Source organism: Betta splendens, chromosome 6 (assembly GCF_900634795.4).
Source record: "Betta splendens chromosome 6, fBetSpl5.4, whole genome shotgun sequence".
NCBI classification, from domain to species: domain Eukaryota; kingdom Metazoa; phylum Chordata; class Actinopteri; order Anabantiformes; family Osphronemidae; genus Betta; species Betta splendens.
The window spans coordinates 11,218,725-11,231,402 of NC_040886.2; the positions used below are offsets into that span (position 1 = coordinate 11,218,725).

At 41.8% G+C, this 12,678-nt stretch overlaps 1 long non-coding RNA gene across 6 annotated transcripts in view; it reads left to right on the plus strand.

Annotated features, from left to right (window-relative positions):
- The window catches only part of LOC114857254 (uncharacterized), a 121,830-nt gene that overhangs the window by 85,586 nt on the left and 23,566 nt on the right, over nucleotides 1-12,678 (plus strand). For 5 of the 6 annotated variants that reach the window (XR_005897818.2, XR_008694969.1, XR_005897820.2 and 2 more), the window contains one exon: nucleotides 223-329. The exons of the other annotated variant lie outside the window; for it this stretch is intronic. This is a non-coding gene — a long non-coding RNA (uncharacterized LOC114857254). The remainder of the gene's footprint in view (nucleotides 1-222; nucleotides 330-12,678) is intronic. 6 annotated transcript variants of the gene reach the window in all.

Consider the following 12,678-nt stretch of genomic DNA (forward strand, 5'->3'; position numbering starts at 1 on the left):
AATCAGCTTCACGCGATCCTGACTTCGACGTAGGTAAATTCTCTGGTAATTAGCAATGCGCAGACGCCGGCGGGGACGGGAGTGGAGTTTCCCCTCAAGCTGAAGTTTCCCCAAAAGTTGAAGCCTATTATTTCCGTGTCGACGGGTTAACGTTGCGGACAGACACCCATCTGCATATCAAATGTGACTCCCATTATATTTTATGTTTCTCTCTGCTAACAGCGCCTCCCAGCACTCCTCCATGTTCTCCTCCATCTGCCTCCTGTCCATTGATCAGCCTTCCAGGGCATCAGTCTGTTTAACATCTGCTACAAGTTGCAGCAGCTCAGGTAACTATCTAGCTGCTCTCCGCCGCCTATTGATCTTCATGTCCACCTGCAGGAACATCTGTTTCGGCGTGTCGTTTGTCAGCGCAAGCGGCTAACTTGTTTCGCTTCACATCTCGGCCACTTTCACTCCCTCACAAAGGGATTTCTCTCCTAGATGCTCAGACGGCTGTGCAGCGTTTGAATATTTGTCACTCCATTAATGCAGTCACAGCGATTCTAGGGGGAAATTAAGCTTTCATTCAAAGAATTGTATTTAAAGAGGACAATTACAACTAAATTTAAAAAAATAATATATAATATAATATATTATACGAACCAATATATTTTCTCTAATAATTATTTAAACAGATTTTTTAATTGTGATTTTTGCTGTATTTAAATAACAAATACCAAATTATTACCTTTGCAGTAAAATAAATTAACACTGGCCGCACAATATAAACTGCACAAATACCTCTTATAAAAATTAAAGCATTATCTTAATTCAGATCAAGCAAATAAAGTAAAATGTATTAATAAATAATATTTGTTGTTGAAAACATTCAAAGTTCTCACTGGCTGGCGTCAAAGGAGAAGACAGCATTTTATTCCAAGTTTTTGACGTTACTTGCTGGACAGAGGCAAAGGAGAGAATCACGAGCCGAGGGGAACTCGCATCTTCAAATTTGTCTTCTTCACAGGCTTCCAGAGCTCGGAGGAACCGCTGTTGCACTGTTTAATTTACTCTTTTGTAATGATGGGCCATAGGTTAGTTAATTTCAATTTTTGATTTCAAAAGCTATCAAATACAGCTCAGATGAGAAATCAATTTTCCCAGCTGCCCTCACTTTGTGGTGAAAAGAACTGGCACCATTGGTGAACAGCCCGTCACATGACCGAGTCAGGGATTAGTTCAGCAGGCCTGTGTTGCCACCACCTCAATTACAGGCTGCCTCTTGTCATTTACCTCTATAACATCTCATTCTCAGACACAACTCATGTTTAATTCATGAAAGTCCACACAAGAATAATTGTAATATACTGTAGATTATTATGGAAAATGTAATCAGATTTAGCTGTAAACTTTATGCCTGGTGTGCCAGCAGTGATTGTCATTTTCCATAATTTGGGATAAACAAACACGGGGCAGAGAAATACTGATTAAAAAAAAGTGTATTGTTAAAATTTTGCTTTTTTTCTTAGATGTTCAGATATTACCAACATAATGCATTGCAAACAAAGAAAATGTCCTTTAATTTGAAAAGTAGTAATCGTGTTGCAAACTGGGTCAAGTAACAGTCCCATTATTAAGACTGTCCTGTGATCAGCTGTGTGAAAAGGTGACACTGACAACAAGGACTCAAGTAAATAAGAGGCGTTCAACCTTTGACTGATCTAGTTGGTATAAAAGTCTTTTTGTTGGGCTATAAATACAATTGTTACATATATCAGCAACTTTTAACTTATGGGCGTAAAGTTTTTTTTTTTTAACTAATTGTTAATACTACATCCAGCTAAAAGCATTTCAGTCTCAGCGTATGAGCATTTTTTCATATTCTTTGGTTTTGAAAGATGAACCCATTCCGGCATTTCTTTTCCTCCAAACAAAAATTCTCCTTTCACAAATTGACAATTTGTTCAGTAATCAAAGAATCCCCGCTTCATATGGATCTGTTCATCAGACACAAAGTAGTAGTAAAAGAGGCAATTTCTGGACATATCATGAGATTATAGCCGTTTGACAGTTGCGTTATTCTATGTGGTTTCCATGACAACCGTTTGGGTGAGGCCTCCAATAAAACCAACCTCAGCTGTCATCTCTTCACCTAAAAGCTTTGTAATTGCTCTCATTTGCATACTACAATTAAGTGTGTTAGCTCACAGCAAGAACAATCAACCTCCACTAAAGACTGGGGATAGTATAATTATTATATCAGTGGATTTGTATAAAACATTACTGACGAGCCTTTGTGTGACGTCGGCGCTGTGCTGCCAGGCGAGTTTTACCACTTATTCTCTTAAATATACACATTTGGTACAAAGTAGTGGGCAATGCACAGATGCTGGTTAAACTCGGGTGATTACTATTTTTAGGCATTGCCTCCCATCACATAAGAGTCTACTTTTGTCTGAAATTATCATTTAGGTTCCTGCCTGTCGCTCAGTACAGTGAAATATATTTTTATCCATTTTGAAAGGAGGCTTTTTGACTCAGCGGTGCACTTGACTAGCTAGAAACAGAATGATTTGCAGTAGTGGGAGACAGTTTGAACTGCTGATTGAATGGAAAGGTTATGTGCACTGGGCTCTAAGCATTGTTTCGCTTTCCCTCGGATGCGCAGAGGCTGTAATGAAGAGCTCTTGAACTCCCAGTTAGAGAAGCAGTGACAGGAGTTCAGGAGGATGCCTCTTTGGCTCTGCTGGACCCAAACACACACACACACACACACACACACACACACACACACACACACACACTGACACATGTACAGACTTGTGCACGGATCCACTCGGAGGCTGCAACAAACAGTTGATGCAAAAATCAAAATGAAGCTGTCAGTCATACACCGTTCGTACACAAATCACCAGCCTTTCATTCAAAGTCTCTAATGCCCAATCATCCTGCTTCTGTAGAAGAAATGTCAGATCTACACCTCACCGCTGAACTCTTATTTTCTGTCTTCCTCTTAGTAATATTTATTTTTATTTTTGGGGCAAAGCATTGACATTAAATTTGAGGTTAGAAACTTTATATGAGAAACATCTTCACAGAAGCACAACTCGTGTTTGTGAACTCTAAAAGCTGAATTTCCAGCCTCCCGCGTTTTATTATCAAGCCTGTGACACCGCAGCACACTTTGGACCGGTACTTTTTTTTTTTTTTTGCCTTTAGGCCCTGAATTGAAATGAAAGACCAAATGGCACAAATGGCAAGTGCACCATTCCCAGCTCTGTGCAGGCTCCCAACACAAAGTGGTCAAGCAGAAATGAGACCTGCATCAATTTTAATTTGTATTTATCCTGCTTATGACCCGCTCCTTTCACTCTGCCGTTGGTGGCGCAAATTACACCCATCATAAGTCTGATTCTAATGGCCCACGGTGTGCTATCAGAAAATTAACATGGTTATGTACCACCGGCGGGTTCAAGGTGTCACAACACAATTATACAATCATGCAACCTGACGAGCTCTGACTGGTCGCCGGTGTATGACAACTAAGCTGGAGGGCTACACTGTCTGTCACATGCGGGCGAGCAAGATAAGTTCAGTGAAGAGCAGGCTGTGCCTCGGTGTCTGCTTCTCTCTATCTGAATCAGTTAAATATCACAAGGCTGCTGCAGTCTGGGGCGATTCTTTATTTTCGCGCGGAGGGGGATGTAGGACGACCCACATCTGAACTTATCTTTGACTTGTCAGGTTTTTATTCAGCGCGGCAAATTGAGCTTGCAGAATTTGCAAAAACATAAATCAAAGCCGTATAACATGGGCCGCCTGTGTATCATTAATAGAATTAAGTCATCAATGAGGAAAGTTTAATGTGAAACCGCGCGCGTGCTGCAGCAACTCACTTTGACTTTCAATCAACCCTAATCCTTGTATCTCATAAAACTTAGACCACAAAAACGGAAGGGAAGCTTCCCTGCCTGGATCCCCAGTGTGCTCTCGGTGTCAAGCCATTAGGCTGTGTGAAATGAGGTGCCACTCATGAGTTATAATGCTGCACATCTGTAGATGCAATATAGCCCTTCTATGCCCAGTTCTCTGCTGGAGTTGGGAAAATAATTCAGCTGTGATCGCGGTCCATACAGCCATATCCCAATTCAAAGTCACAAAGATATGAAGGGGGCTGTTGGATAAATTCAAAATAATCCACTTCAGGATAGCTGTGAGATTAGTGGCGGGGGGGGGCTGTTTCCTTGCGTGTCTGTGTGCATAAGCAAACGTGTGTCTATATGAAAGTCACAACTGATAAAATACACTAAATTAAAAAAACGGCATAGCAGCAAAAAGCTTCTTCTTATCATAATGCAGGATGATATTCCTAATGAGATTATAAACGTGGCTGGTGAACAGAAATGACGCCCAGAGGAATGAGGAAACTGACAAATGCAACGTTTGCTCTCCCAGAAGACTTATAGACGCCCAAATAACTTCTAAGGAGCTAACGGAGACATTCAGGAAATCTAAAAATGTTCATAGTATTCAGTCAACAGAGGACGCACGTCTCTGTAACCAGTTGATACAGAAGAAAGTTGTGCAGAGGGACATCGGAAAGCAGCACATAGCAGCTAGTGAAGCGTTTACCCAGAGGTACTGTAGATGTAACAATGATAAGGAAATAAAGCTAATAAGTGTCACTTTGATGTGACAACAAATTATACATGCTTCTAACAGATCTCATTTCCATTCCACAACACACGCGGAGAATACCCCGAAGCGTGGCTGCTAATGGGAGCTTCTATCAAGCATGGTGGAAAGCCTGCCTCATTACTCACCGCAGCACAACTGTGCCCAGGGTGGTCCATCTCCCCCAGCGGACGCCGGTCCGGGGGCCACAAACGCACCGCGAGGCACATGACTCGCCTCTCGGTGCGCAGGGCACATATGCCATCGTGCTGCATGTGTGCTAAACAGCTTCGTGAATGAATTGCGTTGAGATTGAACGTTGAGGAATTAAAGAGGCCGGGAACCGTCTTTTGTCTGGTTTTATTTTGTGCCTTTTTCTTTTTTAATATCGATTTTGAGACAAAATCTTAAACAGCTTCCACTTAATGTTCATTGTACGTCTGATTCTATACAATCTGATTGGTATTCAGAGTGAATGTTCCATTCGGTAGGACACCACATACTCATATAACCTTCTGTCCAGCATGAGCACTGAATATTTTAACAACCTAATGTACATTGGCCATTCAGGGTTTTTTTGTCCATATATCCCAGGAAGCCATTTTCCACTGTAACGGCTGTAACTGAGAATTCTGGCATTTGGGTTATTTGTCTTCACAATTTGCAGCAACCGTTGCTCTGTGGCTTTACTCTCTCTAGCCCTGTTTCTAGCTTCCCTGACAAAGTCAATAGGGGGCATCGCTCATCTGTCAAAAGCAAACATCACAATAGCTCTGGTACTTTTCTCTTTGTCCTCCTCCCTGCCCGTGTGAAGTCTATTAGACATACTGTAGGTTTGTCACCCGCCACACGAGATCACGAGATTATTCGCTGGGAGCCTTGGCAGCCTAATCAATATGGACGAGGAAGAGCAGTCACAACGTATAAGGGAGAAAGTCCTGAAGAATTAGTTGACCCTCTGGTGACTCTCTCACCCAGAGGGGAGGCAGCAGCGCTCGCTGTGTGGGTTTCAGTGCAATCTGTGGAGCAGATGGCTGGAGTCCTGGGCAGAGAGCAGCAGGTCTCAGCCTGCATGTCACGAGGATGATGCGAGCTGGCTCCCTCCGTGCTTTACTTAATACCCTGCAATAGCCCAGACTTGTTAAGGGTCTGGCCAGAAGTTAGCGACGCCGTGAAACAACAGCACTCTGTCTTTCTCTCTATAAATATTTACTGCTGTGTTTTCGTCTTCGCACATCGTGTCTGGTTAAGTAGTGTTGTTGAGTATTTAGAGTCTCGAGTACACAATAAAAATAAAGCTGTAATTAACAGTATGCTAAATATTGATTTCAATGTGCACCGTTATTATTAGATTTAATTTCTAATTTAATTAACATATAAAGACGAATCAAGACGTCCAAAGGCCTGAGGCCACGAAACAGCAGATATAGCTGTTATAAAATAGTCATTTCACAATAACATTATATTTAAAGTTTCTGGATACGACAACATTGTTAAAGTAAAATCAGCAGCTAAATACGCCAAGATTTGTTTAAGCTAATCTTGTTACTGGCAGGTAGAGCGGACTAGGCCGGGCCTCGTGAGGTGCAAGTGCTGCTGCCTCTCCTCCTCTCCCTCCTCGCATTAGATCAAGAGTGGCAGCAGGCAGAGTGACAGACTGCCCCAAGAGATGACACCTGTCACTGAGGGGAGTGCTGCTAATCTACAAGCCTCATTTTGTTTGAACTCTTTGTCACCTTGCCGTCAAATCCTCATCTTCTCAGCCACTGCCAGCTTCCCTTCCCTCGGCTTCCCGGCTCACTCTGCTCTGTCCAATCTCTCCTCAATACACAGCACCGCCAGCGTCAGCGCACGCAGCGCGCCCGTCCACGCACACCAGCGTTCTCTGGTGCGACGTGCGGCTGTAGCCCACAAATATTTAGAGCACGAGGATGACATTATTTTGGCTCATTTTTATAGAAATGTTCTTCAGTATGTTTGGAAAATTTAAAAAAAAGGGTACAATCTCATCAGCTCGGTGTCCTTCAGACGTGTGTAAAACTCTCTGTGGCCCCAGCATATGAGAAGATGAGGCGTCCTTGTTCAAATGTTTTTATTTTTCGAACAAAGCCCCATTCATTCGTATTGAGATTTGTCTAAGTTAAAGTGATCTGAATAGAAATGCAGTCTGGAGTGGCCCAGTCTCTATGGAGCAGCACACTCCACCCCCTGGCCAAATATCTATATTGTCCACTTCTACAGACTGCGCTTTGTAATTATAATATAATTCATTATGTCTATGCTGCATGTGTCACAAAGGAGGAGTCCTCCCCAAATCCTCCTGTGCTGTTCAAGCTGACCGAACACATTCTTGTTCCCATTTTAAACCCTGCGGCTTGGAAATACCCTCTCACACCCCCACAAACAATAGATTTTCCTATTTTGCTTAATTGAGATATCACCAGCAAATCTGACAGCTCGCACCAAGCCCCTTCCTCAGGCCGGGGAAGTCTGTAGCGTCAACAAATGGAAAGGAAAAGGAGATCACGCAGCTACTTTATTATTGTTTATTCTTATTTTTATTAGGGTATTTGCTACGTATATCAAAATAAAATGCTAAACACTCGTGTTAATGCTGAGTTTCATCCTTTAAGATAAATCCTGGTGGCACAAAGAAAAAGAAAAGACATGATATATTCCAAGTTTCAGTGGAGACAACCGCCAACTTCCTTAAATACTTCCATTAAGTGGAATTATCTTTTCCAGACACATTTTGTGTGACTGCGTCCAAAAATCCCCATTTCGTTTGGATTGCACAGGGTTTAATTTAATCCTTTTGCTTATTAAAAAAATAAGATGCAGCATCTTTAACAATAGAGAGGCTAGTCTGCATCGAACACAATGGCTAAGGTTAAATTGAGGGTTGTGTGGACTCTTTGCAGTATTAAAATAACATTCATATTCAAATAACGGCAGACATCTGTAGTTCATATTGCAGAGCATTGTGCGAGGGTGCATCTGTACCCAGGAAGCAAAAATGCAATGCAGAGGTACAACTGTCTGATATTGAAAACGTTAATTTTCCCTTTTTTTATTTTGCAGCTGCCATTTTTTAACATGAGCAGTAGCTTTCTCTTCTCCAAGGACGGACAGAGTTGGAAAATGATTTTTGTTCACTAATTTAAGGCCATTTGTTGAGTCAAAGCTGAACTCAATCCAATATACTTTATGTTGTCCAGTAAAATGTTTGCTCATTTAGGAGGCTCATTCAGAAACAAACTCGTCCTCAAATTTACCATCGTAAGCTCTTACATTCAATTTAACAAATGCTTCTTTTAGTAATGTGAATACATATTTTCCCAGCAACATCGGAAATATCAGTCAACATTAATCACGATTAACAAATATGGTCTATGACTATTGACAGTGACAGAACATAAGCGTTTGTCATTTCAACCGTGTTTGCTCATCAGACAGCGACGAGAAACACGACTGTAGTGCGAGGAAAAGTTGAAAATCAAACATTTGTCCCGGCAATTTTCTCAGACTCGTGTTTCAAAGCGCCCCTCGTCAGCTTCCCAAACATGGCTGACAAAATCATTTAGGACAATGCAAAGATTTCGCAGGGATAAGCTTGATGTCAGCCGTGTTGCTTGTCACCAGCACAACGCGCCAATCTGACGCCGCGTCGCCTGGAGATGTCCGTCGGACATCAAACGCGACGTCGGTTCGAGCTCAGGCAGACGCTACCTTGTGATGCATTGCCCCCACCCCCCACCCCCACCCCCGTCTTTGTGTCTGGGGAATGTCACACGGCTGTTGGGACACAAATAATTTCATTGGCCACATTCAGAGCATGTCTAAGAGGAGCCCGGCAGCCTGTCTTGGGAGTCAAGAACTAGGTACAATGTCTTCTGCGATGGGACGGCCAGCACAAACGGGCCGGCGCACCTACCCAATTAACACCCCGCCTGCCAATCGCTGTCAGGTCGCACGCCGACTCCCATGGCAAGCTCTACCTGTCTCCGCTGCTCTCAACACGTGCCCGGCTCCAATATAGAATTAACGCCGCTTTTCACCTGGTCACGCTGACACGCCATAGATTAGACGGGTGCAGCATGGAGATATGCTCGGTGCTCCAAATGAGGGCGCCCGGGGTCACCGTTTCAAATGCAACGGGGCTATTGTTTTGCCACCGCCGTAATATTAATTAAACTCTGGGGTGAAAATGTTCTTTACCAAACTCGGCTTAATTCCTTCACGAGTGAACACCTGATAATAGATTTTATTTAGTGGCCACCTGGATGTTACAACGTATCACACCAGTTAAGACCTTAATAAGACCTATAGGACACCGGGGCTAAGTGGTTCTTTTTTGCATTTTCAGACAAAGATAATTTTTTGTGCGCCAGTCTCTGAAGAGAAAATAATTCAAAACATTAGCTTCCGTGCCTTGTAACACTTTGAAGACTCCGAGTTCTGGACGGCTAATGTTGACTCAAGGGTTTATTCTTATTAATGTCCCTGTGTTTATATAAATAGTCAAGCTATGTTATAAAGTTATGCTATTTTAAAAGGCAATGTGGTGGTGCCATTTCTTATTTGCTGGTGCAGCTGCTGCCCCATATACTTTGCATAACATCTGTCAGCCTCTAAAGATGATGGCAATTTAACTTAGTTAATAATTAATAAATACAGCTGCAAGACTAAGGTCCAAGAATTAAGTGCGGTGCACATTCTGTTTATGTTTGTGTTCCTTCGATGGAACGGTTTATTAGTCCCGTTTCATTTTCATGTTCAACTAAAACACTGGTGACAAACGCACTGTAGGTTCTAGTCGTCTGTCTATCAAAGCAGAGAGCCTTTCATCTTATCCAACGCTGTTGTCTGCAGAGTACAGATGTTTTAATAGACTAACGTGTTGATCAGAGCATAAGACATGAGACTGACAAGAACGCACAATGTTGTCAGAGTGGGAACGTGCTGCCTCTCGATTTAGCCTCTGGTTTTAGGGGAATCGATGATGTTCAGTAGTAGAAAGCAAAGGAACTGTAAAGTAAATCCTACTGGACTTTCTACATGTAGAAACCTCATAATGATTTGAGTTTAACACACAGGGGATCTTTAATGGGCCTGAATGCTAACTCTAATAAGGACCTGAACATCAGTCACATCAGCTCTGTCTCCTAAAACATTAACATTTTGTGAAGCTAATTTGAAACAGTAATTACATTTTAGTAGAGAATTAACAATTAACTTTCCATCAGCATAGAGAAAACATTGCTGATTAACTTCTGTTAACATCAGTCAAAAGAACTGCAGATAATGAACATATGTGAGCAAAATGTTCACTGACGTCATCTTTGATTTGGTCTCAACTTTAATATCCAGTCATGCAGTAATATCAGCTTGAAGTTACCACAGAATGATTACATTTTATGATCATGTTTAAACCCTTATAGCACCTGGTTAAGTTGAAACTCAAAGAAAACTACAATCGTTCAACCTAAGGTTAGTTGTTTTAAAAAATCTAAAGCTAAACTGTCATAGAATTGTATTAACTATCATAGAACCATCATAGAACTGTACTGGCTGGAATGTGTTGAATGGGACTGAAGTTTAGTGGTACAGTATTATAACTACGAGGACATATTTCTAGGGGACTGTGTCGGCACTGACGACCGAGAGCACCAGGTTTGTCAAGTTCTCACTTTATGCTGTAAAAGTATTCTACTAAATGTCCTCTTACATGTAATTGACCCTGTCTGGTCTGAACTATTGGCGTAATAAGTGATTATTTAAACCACCCTGTCTTTTGCTTGTGGCAGGATATGGTTAGGTTTGGAAAAGTGAAGCTAGAACTGTGATCTTTGTCAATATCAAAAGAGTAGACTACTGTAGTTCACTAAAATGATTAAAACCATTCCAATCTCAAGTGAGTACACTTGAAGACAAACCACGATTCAATATTGCCACAATCAGCATCAGTTTCTCTGTTGTTTCCCAAAACAATAATACTTAGGATTTATTGGTGCATTTCTTCATTAATCCTCATTTGAAACCCAGTAGAGAACGTTATCCCGACTCTCTCGAACGCCTCAGGTGGTCATCTGTGGAGATAAGAGTTGGATTTGAAACACGACTCCCTGTGTGCACGCGAACAGATTCAATAAGACTTTTTAACAATGACTTCCCTCTCTGTCCACGTGTGCAGAAACGTCATTAAGCGAGGTTTGCCGGAGATGCGTTGCGCCGTCTTGGGGTGTTTAAAACCATTAGCATCACGGAAAGACGTATCGCTTTCCAGAGCTGAGCATCGTATGTGAAAGGCTACACTCACCTCAGCGGATCCCAGTGGATATTAAGCTAACAGTTCTGGATTCCAGTGGGCATTTTAGCAGAGATCCTCTTTATTACAATGGAAGTCAATGGCACACATATGATCTGGGCGAGGTGAGGCTTTGGAGTTGACTCTTTGCAGGAAGGGGGTGCCGCTTGTCTCCGCCGCATGTAATTTGCCGAGTCTTTATACTGTATTGTGTACACTGGCGGGTTTGCGACTTGTTTGCACTTCATGGGTATCTAATTGATTAAGATTAAAGCCAGACGGTGTGCCTGGCTGCCGAAGGAAACTCCTGGCCGATTTGTATTGGCTGCGGCCCCCTCTCCTTTTTAAGTGCATCTAGACCCTCTAACTACACACCCAACATGAGCCAACACAGGCCACATGCTGCTCTGCATGCTGGTTCACATGCACCACATGACACAGCAGCTGAATGAAGCCATCACTTACTTACTAAACAACTGGGCTTGTGGCACCGCTGTCTGTTCCAGGGAGTTTTGTCATCACTTAATACTCTGCTGCTATTGAGCATATGAGCATATTCAGCTCATACTGTTATTTATACAGCTGAATTAAAACAAAACAACAGCTTAATTTATGTATTTTAAATATATATTCTGTGGTAACTGGTGGGGAAATAATTTTAAGCGATGCATTAAAATTAAATGGCGTTTCTGGTTATTAAAAACTGTAATCCCATTTCCTTACAATATTAACGTTAGCGGCGAGGACTCTGTGATGTGGCTATAATTGAATGAGCAAAATCCCAGAAACTGTTTTAATTAAACCATAAATATGAAGGTAAGTGAAGTGGGTTGAATAACAAAGGAAAATATGTCAAAGTGAGAGAAGTGGTTTTATTTTTCCAGCTGCAAGCGAAAACTAAACTACAAAGTACAACAACTGAGTCCTGTCCTACTTCACGTGCTTTGATAGTGGACCACCATGTTATAAATAATGTATTAAAGGATTTCAAATGCAATGAAAGAGAGCTGCTTTCACAAGAATGAAAGTTCCCTTACTACTGCATGAAAAACCGCGTTAACTCTTCGCAGCCCATACCCAATCAGACTTATAAAGGACTTCATATATTTTCTTTTGTATTGTCCAGGTTAAGAGAGTGTTTGGTTTCCTTTTTACAGTTGGTGGTAGCGTATTTTTTTCTGCCAAAAGGTGTTTGAGGCCTACTGGGACCACTTAAAAGTTTATGCAGAGTACTAGCCAAGTTGGACAAAAAAGCCTTGAAGTATACACACACTGGCCCCTTTCTCAGAACCTCTCAGCTCTGGCTAGGGGGAGTGTTGTTGGTTTATGAGAAGGAAAATAGCCCTAGCCTCCTGCAAAAGTGAAATGGGATTAAGGCCTTTGTTCGGCCCACAATGGTGAGGGGAATTAGCAATAGTTGTAGGCACTTAGAAGAGCTCTCACACAGGAGCTTATCCCAGATTTTGCACAATAATCATTTGAATATCAACAGTGTTTTGCAACTACAGCGCTAATGTATAAACCTCTCTCTTTTAGATATCGAAATCCCCCAAAGGATTTTTTACCAATGGCTACATCAGAAATATTCACTCTTTTTTTTTTATAAAGGATCATAATTTCGAGCATCATCAAACTTCTTGTGGCAGAAAAGTTGAGCAGTTCTGACGATATGTTGGTGCGTAGAGCAGCAGTTTAACATCAGGTTTGATGGGACT